Genomic DNA, 25,359 nt, shown 5'->3' on the forward strand with positions numbered 1-25,359 from the left:
GTCGCTATCACAGTCTGTAAATTAACTTTAATTAAAACTATGTATGGTATTCATTAAAAGTAGAGCATCTCTTTGGAATAATTTACCAAAGATACTAAACTATGAGTTTCTGTTATAGATGGGTTAATCAAGTAGAATAATCTGAAAACCATTGGATATCATAACACGAAAAGCAGAGAAGGCCTACATAACTAAAGACAAAGGAAAAAAAAAAAAAACTCAGAAAGATATTTCTCATACGTCAAAGGTTAAATTCGAAGAGATAACATGCTGATGGCAAAAATGGTCTGGAAAGAGTTACCCTTAACAAAGGTCATTTTTGGTAGTTTAAAAGAAATAAACATACTGTGTGTAAGGTTGCTACAAGAGCAAACGTTGAAGTGTGGAAACTTCAAAAACATATAATATCGCAAGATAAGAGAAAAATGAAAATAACTGACATATCTTGCAGTGTTTATAACAGCAGAAGTACTTATTACTGATTAGTAATAAATATTGGCAATCAATACATGTTCTCAGCTCCAAACAACACTGATAAGGCTTAAACATACTCGGAGGAATAAATTTTGTCGAATAAATGAAAGATAAAACAAATACGTATGCATGCACGCACATACACACACAAACACACAGTCACACATGTGTATAATACTTGCACATACATACATATATACATACATATCTAAATATATATATATGTATATACATACATGATAACATATATGTAAATCAGTGTGATCTATGTACGCAAACGTGTAAGTTTATAACAGACAGATGGACTTGTATAGGTGACTGTTAGTGGGTCTTTAAGTTGATGTTAACATATTTAGCCATTGTAGGTTTGTCTGTATACATACATACATACATACATACATATATATATGTGTGTATATATATATATATAAAACAAGAAAGATAGAGAGAGAGAGTGAAAGAAAAATGAGTAAAAGAATAAAGAAACCTATTTGTACGAAAAGAATTATCCCACATTGATAAAAGAGACTCTACAAGGTGACTCAGCATGCTAGATATTGCAGTCAAATCGTGCTGTAATCACACACTGCTGTTTTAGAAAAAAGGAAGTCATGTTGAATAATGGTGGTCCTCAATGCACACTGAATGATAAAAAAGATAGCTGACATTGTTTAAATGCTGTTGATTCAATGGAGCGAGAAACAGAGAGGGAGAGGGGGAGAGAGAGAAAGATAGTGAGAGATAGATAGATAGAAACACACTTACATACATACACACACACATACATATACATACATACACACATACATACCCACATATACATATATACCCACACATGCTGTTTAAGGTTACATTTTTTACCCCCTTGACAGCCTCTCATCACTCATAACCCACTCATCACTCAACCCTCAATCATGGTCCCTTCTTATCACCCACCCCCACCATTTATTACTCTCTGTGTTTATCTATCTCTTGCTATCCATCATTCTGTTGCTTCTAACCCTTGTAGTTTTGACATCACAATAGCATGCGCCCTGAACACTCTGCTAAGCGTAGGGTTGTGAGAATGCTTTGTTCTTGTTGAAGCTGTAACAACATCATCACCAGCGCTGGTACCATAAAAATGTTTAAAGTGGTTGGTGTTAGGAAGGGCATCTGCCCATTGAAATCATCCCCACCACACCACCATTCACAAATGACTCCTACTAGTGAGATATGGGCCTCTGAACCATCTAGAAGAGAAGAATATGACCAAGTAGTCCATGCCAGTATGGAAAGGAGGTGTGAAACAACAGTGGTGATGGTCGTGGTGGTAATGGCAATGAGGATTATGATGATGATGATGATGATGATGATTGCAATGGTTGAACCACACTTGCTGTTGCAATAGACGAAACTCTATGGTTGTGAAATGATGATCCATAGTGAACTGAAGATGTACAATTAAACAAATATAATTAACAAATTGAGCATGTGATTCTTGTTAGCATCTTTGTGGATGAGTATTCCACAGACATGTGTCCACTTAATGTAATTTTCTGGCAGAATTAGCATGACACAGTGATGAGGAGGGGTCTTAAAATCATAGGTCCAAAATCTCTTCATCAGGCTTCCATAGAGTTTCTATCAATCCAGTTTCACTCAAGGCTTGGCTTGGCCCATTGGTGTTGTAAAAACAGTTTTGCCAAATACCATACGGTGCAATTGGGCCCATGACCTTTTGATTGTGAAATGAACTTCCTAACCATTTTGCCATACTTGCATTCTCTTGAAAATATAAGAAATCTTTATAGATATATTCATACAACATTGATCAGAGAGGACATCAACCATGATATGCAGCAGGGCACTCAATTCCAGCATCACATTACAAAACAGGTTCCACTTTACAAATTGGTAAGCATAGATGTGTACATGTGTGTGTGTGGGGGGGGGTGCTTGTGGGTGTGTGTGTAAAACTGTGTTGTCTCATAGATATCAATAAAAACAGCTTCCTACATTCAAAGAATTTTGTGATACTAGATGTTAAGATGCTGCAATATTTTTACATGACGCACAGCAGAACCAAAAAGAACACACACACACACACACACACACACACACGCACATACACACACATTTGATCACTCAGTAATTCTAGAGATTCAGACACAGAAACTAAATAAGCAATGCAAACCAAAACTATAAACCAATCTTTTAGAGAAAAATCCTTTCCATTATGAAATATTGGATATTTTACATTTATTCTTTAATGCATCATTTTAAATCTTCTCATGTAATTAAATGGAATAATTAATTTAAATTAAAAGCAATATTCATAACAACTGATAATTTTCAAAATGTCTTAATTTTATGTTAATGTTGGTATGAATATTTTTGTCAAGTAAGACATCTATAGATCTGCATGCATTCTATGAACCTTTGTAAACTGGTTTTGATGATATTTGGTTTTCTGGCATGACTGATGTATTGGAAAACATCATATAAATTAAATGCTATTGCTAAGCAAGTATTTCTTTATGTTGAGAATCAATCACATTAGTTTCTCATCTTTTATACATTTATCAACCCCAGTGGTTAACCATTTTGCTTTTTAAGCAGAATCGGTGATCTTTTAATACTATGGAATTGTCCAGTAACTAATACGTCATAAAGTATTACTATGTGGTACTATTTAGTTAGCTGTAGCTTGCATCTCTACTACTAGTTGAAACCTATTTAAGGCTATCTAAGCAAGCTAATTATATTGAAGTAAATGGCTGATGTAACTTGTCCAAATATGACCTCATTGTGAATTGATGTCAAGTTTATAATCACAATCATGTAACTAATGTGCATTTGTGTGTGGTAGTACTAATAATGTTACGAATGATAATTTTTGTAATAATAATAACAATAATAATAATAATAATGATAATGATGATGATGATAATGATGGTTATGATAATGATTTTATGTATAGATAAAAATATAAATAAATATTTGGTTTGGGAATACAACTGATTCATAAATTTAGTTGGAATATCTACTAAATTAATTGGGTGGTAAATAAAAAAAATAATCAATGCATTACACAAATTTTACAATATAGTCAGTTTTCTCTAATCATAAATAAATTAGGTTTTTTTTTAAATAGCAAAGAAGCATGAGGAGAATTTATTGATAATTCAAAAAAATGGTTGAACCAGCAAAAAAAACCCCAACTCAATTAATTTGTTTTGTCAACAACAACAACTAGCATCAACACCAGTTGGTGTGTTAAATCCTCAGCAGAGATCAAATGGGATTACCTGGAGGGGTAATCATAAATATATGAAAAAGCAAATAAATATTTACTTCTATTATGAGATAAAACCCATTCAATAATGTTTTAAAGGAGAGTTTATAGAATCCCACAAGACTAATGGTTCAATATGTAATCTGATAATATTCACTCGAACCTAAATCTCAATAAGCTTTCAGAAAAACAGGCTTGTATCACTGTTGTGTATTCAGATGATGTTTTCATTGGTTAATATATATTCTATTCAAATATTTTTGGAGAACATCTTTTACAACTATTTCAATAATTGAACAAAAGATTTCCCTGTATAAATATTCCATATGAAAGCAAATTTTATAAGAGTTACTTGAGTATAACAATCGTTATATAATGGTATATACTACTACATTATGTATCAACAGAGTTAAATGTATGCCTCTATTTAAAATATTGCTAACCTGAATAGAAGATGATAAATTAAATAGGGAATATAGATATAAATATATTATGTATTAATCTTAAGATTAGATTTTTAACTCTGAAATAAATTCAGTTGATACACATTCCAATATTTCATTTCCTATGCTTTGAACAGGAAGCAAAGCATAGTTTTAGAGGTTGTGTACAAAGAAAGAAAAAAACAAGTGTTATGTTTTGAACTATTTTCATTAAATCTATTGTTTGCAGATTAAAAAGTTAATCTATTGTAAAATAGAAAGGAAAAAAAAAAACCTGCGCATTATTTAAAATTACTGAGTGAAGCAGTAACATTAGACATTTATGCACTAAATAAATTATTATTTGGTGCCAAGAAACAAATATTTAGTTGCAATCCAATGATATGGTGGACAGTCACTATGGAATGTACTTACGCAGTAAATAGACAGCGCACACAGTGGTTTACAAATGGTTGGGTACTTTTGAAAGCATGTTAAGCCAAAGCGTCATTGTTCCCGTCCCCTTCTGAAACAAGAAATATCGGACCTAGAATGTGGAGTGTGTTGAAAAATGAATCAAAAAAGAAAGAAAAAGAAGGAAAGCGTGGAAAAACAAAAACAGTTGAAATAAAAGGAATCAAAGATAAAACTGGCTACATTGGCAATGATTCAACAAACAAGGCGAGGTTTTTAGTAGGATGCCTTTGGTATAAGTTAAGGACATTTACGTTATTATACATCATACATAATTAACCATCAACAATACAATATACACAATAAACCTGCAACAGTGTACATAACAGAATTTATGTAGAACATCACACCACATTGCATTAGGCAACTACCAGAAAACAAACCATTAACTTGAATAGCTCAGAAAATAGGCGTTGGTGAAATGTTTACCAAATATAAATATGGAATATAGTTGAAAGAGTTCAGAATTATAATTTACTGCAGTTCTATCTATTGAACTCTCAAAATTGCAATTCTGAAGATTCACAGATGAAACTGTAAGCAATACTTTTGAACTATTTTCAACTTTAGTTTTTATTTATAATACTCTTATCCTAGTATTGAGTTCTTTGTGACTGTTGTTGTCTGTACTGTTGGTCAACAATTACAGAATTTAATCAAAGCAGCAGGATATATGAAATTATTGTTGCCTATTAAATTGTAGCCCTACAATATGCATATGTAATATGTAACTGTATTAAACATGAAAATAATAATGATAATAATAATAATAATAATAATAATAATAATAATAATAATAATAATAATAATAATAATCATCTCTATTACAGGCACAAGGCCTAAAATTTTATGGGAGGGGATTAGTCGATTACATCGATCCCCAGTGCTTCACTGGTATTTAATTTATCAACTCCGAAAGGATGAAAGGCAAAGTCAATCTCAGCAGAATGTGAACTCAGAATGTAATGACAGACAAAATGCCGCTAAGCATTTTGCCTGACATGTTAATGATTCTGAGAGGTATGAGTCACTGAAGGAAGGGATTGGAAAGTGGTGGGGGATGAAGAAGGTTTTGGGGATTTCAGAGGTGATTGGAGCAGTGAGATGCATATTGTAGAATCTTGAGAAGCTTGTAAATGAAATTGGAATTGGTGCAAGGTTTACAGAGAATGCAGAAGACAAACACTTCTTGGCACAGCAAGGATTTTAAGAAAAGTCTTGTCTGTATTAAGGCATAGGAGAAGAAGGGATCATTATTGACTTGTTGACTACTCCCTAACTGAAATGAATTGATCATTTTAACATCTATTTGGGATTTACAAAAATGAAACATAATGATAATAATAATAATAATAATAATAATAATAATAATAATGATAATAATAATAATGTATACTGCATACCAATGTATACAATACATTTCTCTGTCCTAGGTGTCAGGAAGATACTCGACAAGAAATGGAAACAGAATTGAAAGAAGATGCTAATGAAAATAATAATAATAATAATAACAATAATAATAATAATAATAATAATAATAATAATAATAATAATAATAATAATAATAATAGGCCAAATGAATAAACCATACTACTTAGCCTTGAAAATTTATCAACAAATGAACATAGCCAAGGCTGACTACTCTACAGCCAATTCTAGACAAGAACAAGTTATTGTCGAATCTATTTGGCAGAGTATAACGTTTTTCACAGATTTGGCATTTGATGAATGTGTGATGACGATTTACTTATCAAAGTGTAATGAAACCAAAATTATTTATTGTTTTCTCCTTTTTTCCCCAATGCAGATTATACAAACTTAAAAAAAATATATTTAATTTAAGCACAAACAAAAATCAGTGATGTAGTTTTCAAATCAGTGAAAGAAAAGTTTTGAGAAATTTAAACTTAGAAAATAAGGTACTATATTCCACCATAAAACCAAAATTAATCGTAGCAAAATTGATTTTTTTGGTATTATTTTTGAAGAGAAGAAAATGTTTTCTAACTTTGAAGCTGGATTTACTAAATTCCATACACAGTTCATAGAGATTTTGAAAACATAGAAAATGTGTTTTCTGCTGATAACATGATCAAGATCACAGACAGAACTCATGAATGATGGATTAAAATGCTTGTTCAGCAATGTCTTATATCTTCAGAACTAGCCAAAATAGTTGAGAAAAATTTCCTTTTTCAAATAAATAAATAAATAGCATAAAAATTAATGTATGGGAATGTATAAACATTGGTAACGGCATTAGACCATGGAAACAGAATACCATATGATGATGTCGTGAGAAATCTTATTATTCATTTCCATTTATTGCAGAACCAGATTTGCAGGGACCCAAATAAAGCCATAATCAAAGTTATGAACCACAATTGATCAAAAGAAATAGCCATTTTCTTGAAGTAAGGATAAAAAAATATTGGAAGCAATTTGAAATATTGTTCCTAATCATTGTATGTGTCCACATCTATACAAGTATATGTATTCTAACTGTAACATTGTCCACTTTACAGTTGTAATTCCAAAACAACAGCGACAAAAAACAAGTAAAACAAACAAAAACAAAATAAACAAGTTTTAGCAAATTGTAGCTTTGGCAAAAAGTGTATAAATATACAATCTTTGGAGAGGAGCTCTGTAATATTAGATCTAATTTTTTTCTTCCAGTTGCTTTAAAATAAGATTTAGATGAATTGCCATTTTTGCTGGTAATAGTAATATAAAGTGAGGGCGCATGGCTTAGTGGTTAGGGCATTCGGCTCATGATCGTAAGGTTGTGAGTTTTATTCCTGGCGATGCATTGTGTCCTTGAGCAAGATACTTTATTTTACGTTGCTACAGTCCACTCAGCTGGCAAAAATGAGTTGTACCTGTATTTCAAAAAAGGGCCAGCCTTGTCACACACTGTGTCACTCTGAATCTCTTTGCAAACTACGCTAAAGGTACACATGTCTGTGGAATGCTCAGTTACTTGTACGTTAATTTCACAAGCAAGCTATTCCATTGATCATATCTGCTGGGACCCTCATCATCGTAACTGATGGAGTGCTCTTATAGTAATATAAATTGTGAGTTGAAATTTAACAAACGCTGGGTAACATGCAGAGCCATCATCATCACCATCGTTTTAATGTTCACTTTTCCATGTTTGCCTGGGTGAGATGGAATTTATGGAGGTCAATTTTCTTGTCACCAACCTTCATCAGTTTCCAAACAAAATAATATTTCCTGGGCATGATTCTACAGAATATTAGAAGTGAACAATACAGCTTGTTTGGCAGTGACACTCATTGACAACTATCCACAATGCCAAAACAATGAGGCACAAACATGCACACATACGCATATGTTGGCAGTGCTCCAGCATGGTCACAGCCTTAGGGGTGAAATGCATAAAAGGATAAAAGAAAATATATATCATGGGCTTCTTTCAGTTTCTGTAAACCAAATCCATTCACAAGGGTTTGGTGGATTTGAAGCTACAGTAACAGATTCTTACCCAAGATGCTACACTGTAGGATTGAACTTGCAATGATGTGGATGGGAAGAAAACTTCTTAACCACTCTAGGACACCAGTCTAAATTTAAAATTTCTTAAGATTAACTTTGGGTTTATGCAAAGGATTAGTAATATAAGGAAATACTAGAATTTACAATTGTTTGTAATGACTCAGTCAGTGATGGAATGGCATTGCCCTTGACTATTTTCTGGTGGGAAAGGGGGAAAGAGGAAGAGTGGCTTGAATGCTTGCAACAGAGTAAACTCTGCAAAAGATAGGTAATGGCCCAGTGCTTTTGCTGAATCAGGGGCTTCCAAGACTGGTGGGAAAGAAGGAAAGCGGAAGAGTGGCTTGAATGCTTGCAACAGAGTAAACTCTGCTACAGATAGGTAATGGCCCAGTGCTTTTATTGAATCAGGCAACAGAGATATAAGTTTCTCAGAAGTATTGTTACTTTATGACAACCACAAAAATAAGTATGTTCTTTCCCTGAATGAAGATAATTAAAATTTCTTTTGAGAAACAAGAATTAGTTTGTGTCAGTTGAGTGTAGATGATATAAGAAACAACTTTGTGAAGTACAAATAACAGTAAATTATAAAGACCATTGTCAGACAAATGTCATCATTATAGGTTGTGATTATTGAATCAAACATTCTACGACATACGTTTTATATATGTCAGAAATGTAGATCTAAAATGTTTTGCTAGCAAGAATTATGTCAATGAAAAACCTTTTACCAATGTGACCTCACCAATTTAAGGTTGGCGTAACTCTAAGAAAGATATTTATATCATATAATAGCTGACACTCTGATCAGAGAAATGGATTTTGAGTAGTTATGAAGTGAAAAATATATAAATAAACAAAACTAAGTGCAGATATATTTCTAACTTAATCAAATTCAAAAAATATATTTTTGCATTAAAAAAAATTAGATGATGGTTAGAGAAAATATTCTTTTATAAAAATTGTATTAAAAATATTTCAGTAAAAAAAATCAGATGAAACATTTTGAATATTAATTTTAACATAAGCATACTCTTTTACTCTTTTACTTGTTTCAGTCATTTGACTGTGGCCATGCTGGAGCACCACCTTTAGTCAAGCAAATCGACCCCAGGACTTATTCTTTGTAAGCCTAGTACTTATTCTATCAGTCTCTTTTGCTGAACTGCTAAGTTATGGGGATGTAAACACACCAGCATCGGTTGTCAAGCGATGTTGGGGGGGACAAACACAGACACACAAACACATATATATGCATATATATATATACGACGGGCTTCTTTTAGTTTCCATCTACCAAATCTACTCACAAGGCTTTGGTCAGCCTGAGGCTATAGTAGAAGACACTTGCCCAGGGTGCCATGCAGTGGGACTGAACCCGGAACCATGTGGTTGGTAAGCAAACTACTTACCATACAGCCACTCCTGCACCTGGTGACAAAAATTTTGGGGGAGGGGTATGACAGATTATATTTAGACCAGTGCTTTTCTGATACTTTATTTTTTTTACCCCAGGTGGGTGAAAATCAACGATGACCTTGATGGGGTCAAAATGTAGAAAATAGAAGAGCAATACTAAATACTGCAAGGCATTTTGTTCCCTATATCAACGATTCGGCTAATCCCCAGCCCTTAAAATTTTTTCAATATTATGAAATGAAATAAGGTGGTTACCTGGCAGAACCGTTAGCATGCTTGGCAAAATGCTTTGTGGCATTTTGTCCATCTTTACGTTCTGAGTTCAAATTCCACTAAGGTCGACTTTGCCTTTCATCCTTTCAGGCTTGATAAGATAAGTACCAGTTATGCACTGGGATCAATGTAATCGACTTACTCCTCTCCCCCCAAACTGCTGGCCTTGTGTCAAAATTTGAAATCAATTTGAAATAAAATGACAATAATGTTTGATTTAAACTCTGGTCTATGGCCTTTTTCTGCTAATGGTCAATGACTATTTGCACCTGGCATCTGCCTTTGTATGACGAAGGCCCTTGTCCAAGAGAAAGGCCAGGAGTGAATTAACTAGACTCCAGTGTTGTCTCATATGAGCTCAAAATGTAAAGACAGAACCAATACAGAAAACCATTTCTTCCCTAGTTCTAACCATTTTGCTATTACATGGTCCTGAACTTGCACTTTATTTTATCATCCATCAAAAGATGAAAGAGAAAATATGCTTCAGTAGGATTTGAACTTAGGGTGTAAACAGCTGGAAGAAATACAGCCTTTTTGAGCAATACTGTAAGGATTCTGTCAATTCCCCCCTTTTGATACAGATCCAGCAAAAATGAAGAGACAGAATGACAAGTCCACAATGTCAGCATGAACATCGTCTAATCACATTTCTCTCTGCCCTCAAATATATTTGAAGCTTTAGGCCAATATAGTAAATCAATTTTATTTCTAAATTTAAAAATTCCTAACCTCATTATGAACAGAAGTCCTAATACATATATTAATTAGCATCAAGTCAATTGTGATATAACTGTGGGGTACACCATCAATAAATCGTATTTGGTCAAGTTGTGAGGATTCTTATTGGTGGGGAGTGACTGATAGAACTAGCAGAGAGCTGAAAGAATATATGAGAGAATATTTGTAAGAAGCTGCTAATGAAATTTCTTCATGGAAAATTAGTAAATCAATCTAATTACCAATTAATCTTAATTATTTAATTAATTAATCTTAACCTCACTTTATGGTTTATTGAAAAGAATTTATACAGAACAAGAGAAGTAGAAGGATTCATACTTAAAGCATATTAAACAAAATTGTCTGTGGCTTTAAATTCCATTCTTGAACATTTCAAAGTTATTTCATTGAAAATGAATTTAGATGAAACGGCTTAAATACTAGCTAAAAATAGCAGTTAAAACTTTTTAAAAAACTTAGGATCAAAGAAGGTTTATTAATGAATAATATAATAAAAACATGGAATGCTAGATGGTTTAATAAGTTTAAATAAAAATTGATTTGATGATCAACAAAATCCACAAATGGATAGCATGAGAAGTAGTGGTGTACTGTTTAAAGTTATTCCAATTTTATAATAGAATTTAGCTATGAAATAACTTTGTACAAATGGTTTCATTTGCAATATCTGCCTATCCAATTCCGGTGAGGAAATTTCGAATTGATATGAAATAGCAAACAAAAATATTCATTTCTAATTTGTTGCTATTATAATAGTTAGAATATATATAGATCTGAAAATATACTGACAGTCTTCAAAGGAAACATCTAAACCATACATTTATTCATACAACTCTGCTATTGCATGACATAAAACTTCCAAATAATGAAATTGGATTAAAATTATATTAATGTGGATAACTCAGTGTGTTATGTTATTGTTAATATTCTACAGAATCCTTGCAAATATGTTCTTCATAATTTTGTTTCTGTTATCACATGATGGCAACTCTCAAAATATTTCAAACTATTCCTTCTGCAAAACATGCTGCATTTTTTTTAAAATTCCAAGTCAGCCCATGAAGAAATTATGAGTAAAGTAAATCTCACTATTCAGTCTGATTGTGCTAAAACCAGCATCTCTCCAATTCTTGTAAAACATATAATAGAATACTGTAAACTACAAATGATGGAATTTAAATATTTTCTATTTTAGCAGATCAAACTCCTCTGTAAAATATTTCTTGAATAAATACTCTAAAGTGAGTTATGCATTTATGTTGTTAAAATACTTTGTTATTAAAATTATATTAAACTCCATGAATTCAACAGAATAATGTGCAAAGAAATCTATATTGAACCATGTACGCACACTCAAACACATGTGCATAAAATGCATGCCTGCACGTGGAGACACATGCACACACACACACGCACACACACACGCACACACACACGCGCACACGCACACACACACACACACACAACACACACACACACACACACACACACACACACACACACACACACACAGAGCAGTGTGGTTGTGAAATTTGCTTCCCAGTCACATGGTTTTAGGTTGTGTCCCATTACACAGCATTATCAGTAAGGGTCTTTTACGATAGACCTGAGGGAATTTAGTTGGTAGAAACTGAAAGAAGGAAAAACTGCTGTGTTTGTATGTGTGTGTGTGTGTGTGTCTGTGTGCCTCTGTGTGTGCTTCTGTCTGTTAGTCTCGATATGATGTAATATTTGTAAATGAACATCACCATTATCCAAGTGATGTTGTTTGTTTTTGATCTTCCATGAGAAACATAGGGAAAGATTGCCTTGCATAGAACTGGTGAAGGTTGGCAACAGGGAGGACATCCAGCCGTAGAAAATCTGCCAAAATGAATTCCATATCATCCATGAAAGCATAGAAAAGTGGGTTTGAAAATGATGATGTCAGATGCCAAAAATAGAGAAAGCTGATACATACACATACATACACACATATATACATATATAATATACATATATGTGTGTGTGCATAGTACTTGGAGTTCCTGCACCAGCGGACTTGTTTAAATTTGAGTGCTTGTCTTAAAGGATAAACAGGCAAGAGTTTGTATTGAATACTAAATAAGGAATATTCTAGGTTTTTACCCATTACAAACTTACAATTCAGGCACACACATATATATATATATATCCACATACATATATATTCTCTTTTATTGGTTTCTATTAGACTTTGGCCATGCTGGGGCACTGCTTTCAAAGGTTTTAGTCTATTCTATGAACTCCATCATTTATTTCAGTCTGGTATATATTTAGAGTTCTTTATTCACCAAAAGGCTAAGTAATACTTTTTGACTCACAACCAGCATTATAAACACTCAGACACACAATCACATCACACACACACACACACACACACACACACACACACACACACACACACACACACACACACACACACACACACATACACACACATACACATACACACACAGAAATACATATGGGAATAAGTAGAAATTGGAAAAATAAGTGCTTAGTAAATAATGCTTGAAGAATGGAATAAGAATGTTCCAGATGCAATTTTGAAGGGTAAACAGCAAGCAATGGGTATAATTTATTTCGATGTTATAAAACCTAAGACGACAGACACTCTATCAATATATTGCAGGAAAGAAGGGGAATTTGAGGGCGAGAAGGAAATTGGTTAAAAATGGTGATGAGAAGTTCCTTTCCATTATCTACAGCGAACATAATTCATCAGAAAAATACATTTATCAATTCCATTTAACGTAGGTTTTCTTTTTCTTTAATGAAATGACTTTTCCGTATCAACCATTAGCAACATTATTGAATGTGCCAAAGATATTTTTAAGAAGATAATGTAAATATCATAATAAATCTTCCTCTTTCAATTTATTATAAAGAATGAATAATTTTTTTTCTACACTCAAAGCCCTTTATCAAATTTAAGCAGTAACTTTTTGTTTCTTTTTTTCCTCATCAATTCACTTCTATTTTCTGAGTGAACAAGTTACTTAAAATCCCAGTGAACAGGACGTTACGAAAGCAGTCAATGCATTTTACAGTCTGTACCTATCGAAAAATAACTGAACTCCCACAGACCAATAATGTAATGCCACATGATATATATATCTAGTATTGAAAATAAAAAAAAATTACCACACTTGGAGCTTTTAAAGTCCTATGTAACTGAGAAATGGGGTTTCTATTAATCATATACGCAGGGGTGTTGAAAAATTCATGGCTTTTGGTAAAGAAAAAATAGAGAAGGATCAGTTAATTATGATTTTATTCAACATATTCCCCTCTCAGATTCACAAACTTATTGCAGCAGTCCATCAATTTTACTAAGCCCCATAGAAGAACTTGGAAGGTTGAACCATTAACCAGGCCTTTTGCAATACTTTTAAAGTCAGGAACTTTTCAGCAGTCCCTCGTATATACCTTCTTTTCCTGGAGTCCATACTGAACTCAAGTGATGCACTGAAATATGTTTTAATCTCATTACAAATATCTTCATATATAATGCACATTGATAGATATCCTGTGGTCATTCGCATTATATCTATGTACATCTCACTAATATTTAATTACCTTTTGGTCATAAAGCCCTTAGAGATGATATAAGCACCACAATATCTAATTTCCACTCTTAGAAATCTGAGGTATCTGAACATATAAGAAATTAATAATCTTTCATAATTATTCTGTTGTCAGCCACCTTTAGAACTTTGGTCACCGAATATAAATTGATATTGGTTTAACTGATATGATCATATAATACCCTTCTCTTTAATGTATATCACACAATGTACATAAACAAATAGAATTATATACACTAAAGTGGTTGCTGACAGGGAGGATGCCCAGCTCTTGAAAACGTTTCCCAAAATGGAATGTACAGTAAGATATGGTCTCCAATCTATCTTGGAGGCCAGTTGCTTTGAATAAAAACTGATTCTATCTGCGATGATCTTTCCAATCTAGATTGGGATATAAAGGTGACATAAAAACATGATATTGAATGCTGATGTCATTAAATGACATAAAAATGTCTGGAACGTGAAGAATTAAGCCTGCTGCATTAATTTCGGTGATCAACTTTTAATAAATGTTTATAAGAATGAGGCATGAATCTCATTTATTTGTATAGCATCACAAAATACAGGATGAGGCAAAAACCTCCCACGCTTCATTTGTTTCAGCTGGCAACAGTCGGCTGCATCACACAGCCTCTCACAACCAATTGATGCTACATTACTGTCTTTGTTGCATTATTGGGGGCACAATGGTTCTGAGTTCAAATTCCACCGAGGTCGACTTTGCCTTTCATCCTTTCAGGACTGATAAATTAAGTACCAGTTTGTACTGGGGTAGATCTAATCGACTGTCCCCCCTCCCCCGAAATTTCGGGCCTTGTGCCTTGAGTAGAAAAGATTATTGGGGGGCACAACAACACTTAGAAACATGCTGTTGCTGCCTCTACTACTACTACTACTACTACTACTACTACTACTACTACTACTACTACTGCTGCTGCTGCTGCTGCTGCTGCTACTGCTACTGCTGCTGCTGCTGCTGCAAATGGAAAGTTTTTCTGTCTCACTTTGTGAATAGGCAAATATGGTTGACTCTGTACAAAACCAGATACGTTGAATATGGTTGACTGACGCATTCTGAGGTTTTGACTAGTTCTCATTTTATTGATTCTAGTTGCATGAAATGTAAAGTTAACTGTGACAGGGTGCACAGCTTTGCACTCTGAGTTTAAACCCTGCTGGGATCAGCTTTTTTCTTTTGTTCTTTCAGGGTCAATAAATAAAGTACCAATCTAGTAGGCTAGTTTTTGCAGATTTGTTAGACAAATGGATGGGATGCATTACAGTAGTGGCTATCCTGAATCATTGTATCCTGAGTTCAAATCTCACTCTGTATGACCTTTTTCCCCACAGCCGAAAATACGTCCTTTAGAACCTGCCTAACAGTGAAGGGTAGCCAGCAAGAGATAAAAAAACCCATAAATTAAAGCAACCTCTTGTTAGCATCAATAAAACAAGTAGGCTCTGCATAAAGCAAAATAAATGCTTGAATAGACATTAAAATAATTTCTTTGTTTAATGGTATCATTTCTGGCACTCTACCATTTTTTGACACTCTATCAATTTATTTTAGCTATAATTTCTTCTAACTATGCCAAAACTGTTTGTATTTGAATAAAATAACTCCAATATATCACTGATACCATTTTTCAATAGTCATTTCTAAGAGAAAAAATTAAATTGTTTGGCAATGAAGAAATGATGATCTTTAAAGAGGTATCATAAATAATCTTTTCTACTCTAGGAACAAGGCCCAAAATTTTGGGGAAGGGGCCAGTCGATTAGATTGACACCAGTACACAACTGAGAATTAATTTATCGACCTTGAAAGGATGAAAGGCAAAGTCAATCTCAGCAGAATTTGAATTCAGAATGTAAAGACAGAAAAAATACCACTAAGTATTTCATCTGGCGTGCTAATGTTTCTGCCAGTTTGCCGCCTTAGAGGTATCATAAATAATAGTGAAGAAATACTACAAATCTGCATGGTTTTCTATTTGGCATCCTCTTCTTATCGATGTTGAAAGGAATTTAATAGGCTTTGCAGATATGAACATTTACAAATTTTCAAATTGCTATTGGGTACCGTTTTTATCATATGCACTACCTATCTGTAAAGTGAGAGCATACGTAAACCTTCAATAAGTCTCTCAGTAACAGACTTCCAAGAAGAAAGATTGAACTGTCAGAATTATTGTTTATGAACACAGACTTCTTAGCTATTTCGAAATCTCTTGACAGAAAATAGTAGTCAGTCTCAATTAACAATAAAATATTTTGAATGAGACAAAGTAGTTATAAATACATTTCACCTAAAATCAATGATAATGACAAAATTTGCATACCTATCCAATCTGTTAAAAAAAATGACAGAAAGTAAGTTTTTGAACGACGAAATAAAATTCGATTAATTTTCTAATTTTAGTCAGTTGCTTTTCATTGTGTTTTAGTATTGTTTTTGTTATTTTTCCATTTTCAAAAGTTCTAGTGCATTCCTTCACTCTATTATTACCATTTCTAACAATGCACTTGTGGAACTTGCAGAGTATCAACTGTCTTTTACTTAATTTCAGAATACAATTTAAGATCATAAGTTCAAATTTAGTTCTGCATATTTAATTACAAAAGGGTACGGGAAAAGAATGTGTGGTGGAGTATGTTCGAAGTACATAGTAATGTGATCAAAATCAGATATTCTACATACATTTTCAGACTGTGTGACTACATATGAATTGCCATAAATAGATAAACACTTACAAAGAGAGATGAAGACAAACTGACTGATAGAGAGAGAGAGGTTGACTCCAACTAACCGGGCTCAATTCACAAGAACATTGGTATGCTTATGTATGTGGAATCACAAAAGATCACACTTATTCCTTCTGTCACACACACACACACACACAAGCAAACACATATGCTCATACACATATACATACACAAACCCAGTATCACACGCACACACATGCATGTGTATGTGGCGGGGTATATCCTTGTTAACTCACAAATAAAGAATATTTACCCACCAATGTGGTGTTCAACACTCATTCTCACTGTTTGATATTAGTGTATAAATATATATTATCATCATCATCATCTAATGTCCACTTTCCATACTGGATGGGTTGGATACACACGCACACACACACACACATAAATACATACATATATGTATATAGACATATATATGTATATATATATGTATATATGTATGTATATAAGTATATGTATATGTGTATATATATATATATATATATATAACATATACTTATATACATACATATATACATATATATATATATACATATAATATATACATATATATATATGTATATATATATATATATACACACATATATATATATGTATGTATATATATATATATGTATGTATATATATATATGTATGTATATATATATATGTATATATATATATATATAATATATATATATATATATAATATATATATATATATATTATATATATATATATGTATGTGTGTGTGTGTGTGTGTGGGCAAGATCTAATATATAATTTCTCATTTGAAATAAGATAGCCAAATCTATTTATCAGTTTTAATAAAAGTAAGGAATGGTGTGTTAAAGAGGCAGGATTGGAGCAGAAAATCAATCAGTTTCCATTTGTAAAGTTATTTCTGTCAAAATCAATAGCTCTAATAGGAGGGGAGTTGACATTCAGAAGTGGTTTCTGTTAAAAACGAGATTAGGGAATGTATATATGCATAAATTTATGTATACAAATATATTTATATTGAATACAATTTATGGAGAACATTTGAGGAAGCATTAAATTTTCCTCATTTTAAGCTATGTTCATTCTGCATTAAATGAGCTGAACTTATTTAATGCTGAGTGAACATGGCTTGTCATTGTGTGTATGTGTGTATATGATATATATGTGTGTGAGTATGTTTGTGTGGGTGTGTGTTTGTTTGTATGTGTGTATGTGTGTGTGTTTGTGCACACATATATACCTATATGCATGTATGTAGATATATATATATATAATATATATACACAAATATATATGTGTGTACACACGAATGTGAAGGAAAACTCTTTTATCATTATCATTACCATATCTATGGTTATTATTATTATTATTGCTGTTGTTGTTGTTGTTGTTATTGTTGTCATTATTACGTGTGCATACATGTGTGTAGGAAAAATATATGTAATATATATATATATATATATATATATATATATATATATATATATATATATATATATATATATATATATACTTATATATATATACATATATATACACATAGAGAGAGAGAGATGGATAGACAGATAGATAGATATTGTGGGTATATATATGTGTAGTACGTGTTTATTATATCTGTACACACATTTATATACACATAAATTAGGTGTATGTTATCTATGTGAAATAAACTGTAATTACATAACTCAAACTGTAGTTTTGTTCAGTTGGTCAGCTATTATGTAACTGCAGATTTGAAATTAATCAGCTGATTATCGGCAGTGTACATTGTTGGTTGTAAACTGTCATATATCAGGAGTGCCTTCTTTGAAATTATCCATAAAGAATTTTAACATGTGTTGGCAGAATGAGATTAGTTCATTCTGTTAATTTAAGAGTGTGGTAGGATGGTATTTGTTTTAGAGACAGAAGTCAGGATTATGATCTATTTTTAAATTCCTGTGTCTTATCTAACACTGATTATAAGATGTTGGAAATGCCTCTTGTGTTTCTCAATTTCCAAATGTGCTTTGAAAATGCTGTGGTACTCTCCAAGTGGTACTGATTGAACGACCGATTGCTCTGATGCAGGCAACATTTGAAGAAGTTAAGTCAATGTAGCTGTGTAGCTGGCGAACTTGATATAGCTTGTTAATGTGGAGTCATCAGCCTTGTATACAATATTTAGAGTAAATGTATACCTTTTGGGATGTAGAATTCTCTGTTTCTGCAATAACATGCCAGCTCTACCTTTGGTCATTTAGTATTTTGCTTTGTAATTGTGAATGCCATCAGTTATTTTTTCATACAACTGTAGCTCATCTTACTATACTTTATATTAGACAAACTGTACCAAGTAATATTTCTTTTCTTAGTCTTTATGGTGGTTATTTGATGGTGTTCATGAGTATTTGTTCTTTCTGGGTATCAGCTACATGATAGTGGTTCACTGTTGAACTCTAACAGCTTCATGACAGAATAATGAACTTATCTTCTTGCTGATGAACCATTCAAACATTATTAATATATCTGGTTGGTACTGGGTTATGTATGGCTAAGCAACTAGGCCTGTTTGGTTTCTTAAAGGACTCAAACAGAATTTTTTAAGTTGTATTTACTGGTTCAAAAGTGTGGCTGCCTTCCGTGTTGAAAATTACGAGCCAGTCATCTTTGCACACACCTGTGCTAAAGCCATCAGAAATGCTTTCCATTTCATAGAACAGAAACAAGCTTTCCAGCATGCACACTTTGATCTCAAAGCTCCCCATGGCAACATCAAAATTAGCTGTTCTGTCATTCTAAACCCAACAAGCGTCTTCGTTAGGAAGTATGAGATCTGTCAAACATGTATAATGACATTCAATTTGCTTTCTGTGATATTACAGCATCTTCTGACGAAATTCATGGCATTTGGAAGAAGTTTTTTTGGATTATGGAAGGATAATAATCAACAATATCAAATTATATATTTTTTTTTTTTTTTGGTTCTTGACCCTTTTGAAACATGTGATGATTGATGCAATGCTGTTCCACTGATTCATATTCACAGATTACATTGTCAGTGATTAATCTAAGATTGTTTTACCAAAATCACTTTTGCTTAGATTAATGAGTCTACAGTTCTGTGAGACTTCAAAGTTTTATTTTTATATCCTTCGGTTTGATGAAGGCTGTATTTTTTTATGGAGTAGCATTTAAGTTTGTCAAGTTTATAAAGTAATCCTGCTTTATAATCATTCCTAACCTCATCACCACCATCATCATCATCATCATTATTATTATTATTATTGGTAGTAATACTAATTCAAGAATTGCAGTTGGTATTATTGTTTTTGTTGTTATTAATATCGTTAATTACCAATAGTCTATATTTGATCCTCCCTTCTTTCTTTTTTTCTCTTTTTCTATAATTCTTGAAACAAGCCATAATACACAAAACTACCACTTCTAAGGTTGTCTTAGATGTTATGTTTTGTAGTTATCACTTGCACTTCTGTGTTGATTTCATTTTCTGTGTTGACGCTGCTTGTTTTATTGGATTTTGTTCTGCTTTTGTGCAAAAGGTTGTTGTGTCTCTGCTTACCTTATATCAATTCCTTGTTTTATCTGCAAGTACGAATAGACTTCTGGTGGATTTTATTGTTATTAACTTCAAGCTTAGCTCATCAAGGAAATCTTTCTATTATTAATATTCTACATTCTTAGCTAAGTGAAAAAAATATGTGGATAGTGGTTAGGGTATTGGACTCATAATCCTAGAAGCATGAGTTCAAATCTGGGGTCATGCAGTGCATTGCAACCTTGACCAACGTACTTCCTTTCTTGTCTTTTCAACTGAAAATATTGTGAGAAGAATGCTGGAGCAGCCCTCTTTCCCTCCAGCTCTTACCTTATTTGTGTACCACAGGGTCATTGATAAGACGATCAAGCAAGTTCCTATGTGTGCTCACAACAATGGAAGCATCTCAGATAATTGGCAAAAGTATGGAACATGCTAACAAGCCATGTTAATTTACATGTGATAGCTAGGTCCTATTTTTCTTTTACTAAGTTACGAAGGTCCATTTCAAATGCATCTCATTCTTTGTTTTTCAGTGGTGTTTTCTCCAAATTTGAATATAGGACTGATTTCATCTTGTGATGCTTTATTGTCTTTCTTCTCAGACCTTCTACACTGATTTACCATTCTTTTTCCTAGACAAGTGTTGTCAAAGAGACTTTTGTGTACTTACTCTTACTTGTGGTAACATTTGCTCAGAATGGGTTGAGCTGCTCCAACCAGTAAGTTTATGATATACCTCATGAGTGCTGATCTATGAACTTTCCTGAAGGGTATTAAATTGTCTTTCATCATATAACTCATGTCTATTCTTTCTATTCTCTCTATTCTATGCTTATATTTAATAGTCATCTACGTATATAGTGTTTGACATGTGGAAATGATTCTATACGCTTTTTTTCTTTTTGCTTATGTTGTTATCCATAAACATAATGTGTTTATCATCTCTTTGCATTGAAAGTATGTAGAGTCTAATATATGTTAATTTATGTGTAAAATAAACTGAGATTATACTGTATGTATCAACCAAAAATGTCAATAGTTTCAGAATGTAATAATTGTTTCTAATTTAGGCACAAAGCCGGCAATATTTGAGGAGAAATATTAGTCAGCACAATTTATTCCAGTCAGTTTTACCGGCCCCAGAGAGATGATTGACAAAGTTGACCCAGGCAGATTTGATCTCAGAATGTAAAAAGTTAGGAAAAATTAGTCATTTTTCTGATGCTCTTATAATTCTGCCATCCTCAGTTGTTGTCTGTCATGCTTTTAGGAAGAATTCCTTCTTGGAAATTCTCATTGAAAAATTTGGGAATTTGGTGGTAAATCAATGTCAATTTGTTTTGTATTTAATTTAAGATTAGGTTAGGGTAGAAAATGGTGTGAAACTTTGGCTATAAGGTAAAAGAGATCCCACTATCATTCCCCATTTAATAATTTAATTTATGAGTTGAAGAGATAATCAACTCTTTATTCAACAGGTGTCTCAGATCAAAGTGGTTATGACATTCAAAGTAGCATGGCCCTCCCACACCTTAACCACCTAGGAAGGTACAGATTAAAACACAAACGGTAACACAAATGTGGCAGCAGAAAGTTCTACAGGAATCTTGATCTAGATGTCACCTGAGCCCCTTTAAATTTTAAGGGATTAACCCATTAACATTCAGATTACTTGATCAAATATAATACTAGTTTATTTACATTTTATAAAATTAATCTTGTATTATCCCATAGCTTTGAGATTTCGAAGATATGACTGCTTATTTTTTGGAAGACATTACAGGGTTGATGTGAGAGGCTGGATCTGACCAGTTTCAACATAAAACAGAAATATTTGGACTGGATATGGCTGGCTTAAATGCTAAAAGGTTAAAGGCCAAATGATTTGTATGATGGCAAGGGTTTCTTCTTTGAAGACCTTCTGTCATTTAGTTCTCCTAAGACCTTCTCACTTCTCCCTATTCTCAGAAAAAAGTTTATTCTAAGGTAGATATGTTCCACTGGCATCAATAGAACTTTTTTTTTTAGCTAGACAGTCATTTTCCACTCTACAAAAAACACCATTCTCTTCAAATCTGTGAGTTATGGCACCATTTTTTTCCCACCATTACTCTCATATCTGTATTGATTTATCTTTCCTATTGCTATTCCAGCTTCTATTTTAGAATCAACCCCATCCCTCTCCCCCCCTGTTTCCCCACAACCACCACCACATTAAATTCTGACCCCTGCCAGTTGTTCAACAATCACTTTTCCATTTTTTTCTCTCCCCATTTTAATCAATTCCAGTTCCATAAGTGTGCCATAGTTGAATAGCCAATACGGTACTGGGTTGCATTGGAGCTGGAATTGTTACCAACTGAATGGTTGAATGTTATTCTTTTTTCTTTCAAATCTGTTATCTAAATAATATTTTGTTTGTAAAGAACAAAATGAAATGGTTTATTGTGTAATCCCACAGAGTATTCTCAGAAAATACAGATATTCTTTGTACTTAGTTAACTCTTTCATTCCAATATCTAATTTGTTGTTGTAAAAACAACAAAAAGAAGAGAGAAACACCATTAATGGCACTTTTGTCACACAAGTTGTTTGTATTTTGTTTTCATAATCTAATTGTATTGAGATTTTTAAAATCCCTTATGTATTGTGATTATTAAAAAAACAATACAAAACAGTAATAATGACAGCAGATTAATTTGGTATTTGATGGGTTAAAAGGCCAGACATCTCATGCTGAGGAGATTGATCGATATTTCGATGAAATACCTCAATTATATTAGAGTCATTTGTTGAACCAAAAGAGATGGGCCTATTTCTTCCTTTAATAAATAATGGGAGGAATAAAGTGAAGCCAGCCAGTGCTGTTCAATTCATAATGGTTTATTATTGATACACAGAAGCAAGAACAGTGTTAGGAAAATGCTTTGGGGGGAAAAATGGTTTTGAGGAAATATATAGTGTGAGAAATATTCTGCATATAAAGTAGCTTAAAAATGATAGGGCCAAAGAGTTCAGTGTAATGTAAACTGGTGAAGGGACTGAAGGAACTAACGAAAAGCCAAGTAATGAAGGAATTGAGCATAGCAAAAGAGGAAAGCTTCACTAACCCATGCTGGTGTCACATCAAAAGCATCCATGCTGATGTCAGTTACAAAGCACCCGTACTGGTGCCATGGAAGAAGTAAACGTGCTGGTGCCATGTAAAAAGCACAAAGTATGTTCTGTAAAGGGGTTGATGTTAGGAAGGGCATCCATCTGTAGAAACCATGCCAAAACAGACAATTGGATCCTGGAGCAGCTCTTTGGCTTCCCAGCTCCTATCAAACTATTCAATCCATGCCGGCATGGAAAACAGACGTTAAATGCTGCTGCTGCTGATGATGATGATGTAGTATTAGATATATTCTTCAGATGAAATAACTTAAAGATGATAGAGCAATAGAGGAAAGTTTCACTAAGCATCAGCGAGGGTTTTACATTAATAGTCAATGAGATAGCTTTAAGATGTTATTGCTATTGGCTTTGAAATGCCATTGGTTGTCTGGCCTTGATAAAGTTACTATTGTCCAGTAAGAAATTTCATAACCAATATAAGTATTAATAATATATGTGCATATTTAAATATCAGCTCTACCACTGTTTTTTCATGCTGTCATGAGTTAGATTAAAACTTGTGGAGACCCATTTATTTTGGTCTGTTGCTTTGCCTGTTATCAACACTTACCTGTATTTTTTTTACAATTTAGTTATCCTACACATGCATGCAAGTATACATAAACACATACATACATACATACATACCTACATACATACACACACATCTGTCTATAGAGAGATAGAGAGATGTGTAAATAAGTGTATATGTTTCTTCCTCCTCCTTCTCCTCTTTTCAGTGTCCTCTTTTCAGTGTCCACTTTTCTATGCTTCGATGGATTAGATGTAGCCTATTGAGACGTGATTTTATGGCCAGATACCTTTCTATACCTGTCCACACCCTCCATGTTTATAAAGGTAATATTTCCACATAGATTTGAGTGTTTGTATACATGCATATATATATATATATATATATATATATATATATATGTATATACACACACGCCACACACACACAAACAAACACACACATACACACACATATATATTCTTTACTCTTTTACTGTCTTATTTGTTTCAGTCATTTGGCTGTGGCCATGCTGGAGTACCACCTTTAGTCGAAAAAGTCGACCCTAGGACTCATTCTTTGTAAACCTAGTACTTATTCTGTTGGTCTCTTTTGCTGAACCTCTGAGTTACAGAGACATAAACACACCACCATCGGTTGTCTAGCGATGGTGGGGGGACAAACACAGGAACACAAAGATGCACACACACACACAACACACACACACACACACACACACACACACATACACACAAACATACACACACAAGGCAAACTGGCAGAGTCCTTAGTATCCTGACGGAGTTGCTTTGTAGCATTTCGTATGCCTTTAGGTTTGAGTTCAAATTCTAGTGAGGATGACTTTGGCCTTTCATCCTTTTGTGGGGTTGATAAAATAAGCACCCATTAAGTGTTGGGAGTGATGTAATTGACACTTATGCCCCCCTCTGAAATTATTGGCCTTGTGCCAAAATTTGAAATCAATACACACACATATGTATATATATGTGAGTTTATACATATATATATTATATATATATATATATATATAGAGAGAGAGAGAGAGAGAGAGACAGCTATATATACATAAACAGATATATATATATATATATATACACATATATATACACATATATATACACATACATAGACAGATATATATATATATACACATACATAGACAGATATAT

General features: G+C 33.0%; 1 protein-coding gene across 13 annotated transcripts in view; it reads right to left on the reverse strand.

Annotated features, from left to right (window-relative positions):
• The window catches only part of LOC115218437 (protocadherin-11 X-linked), a 457,497-nt gene that overhangs the window by 356,309 nt on the left and 75,829 nt on the right, over window positions 1-25,359 (reverse strand). For 11 of the 13 annotated variants that reach the window (XM_036508279.1, XM_036508273.1, XM_036508278.1 and 8 more), the window contains exon 2: window positions 4,609-4,699. The exons of 1 other annotated variant lie outside the window; for it this stretch is intronic. The gene's annotated coding sequence lies outside the window, so the exon portion shown is untranslated. Of the gene's footprint in view, window positions 1-4,608; window positions 4,721-25,359 lie in introns of all 13 variants that reach the window. One more of the 13 variants, XM_036508270.1, reaches the window with a different exon arrangement.

This window comes from Octopus sinensis, linkage group LG13 (genome assembly GCF_006345805.1).
Source record: "Octopus sinensis linkage group LG13, ASM634580v1, whole genome shotgun sequence".
NCBI lineage: Eukaryota > Metazoa > Mollusca > Cephalopoda > Octopoda > Octopodidae > Octopus > Octopus sinensis.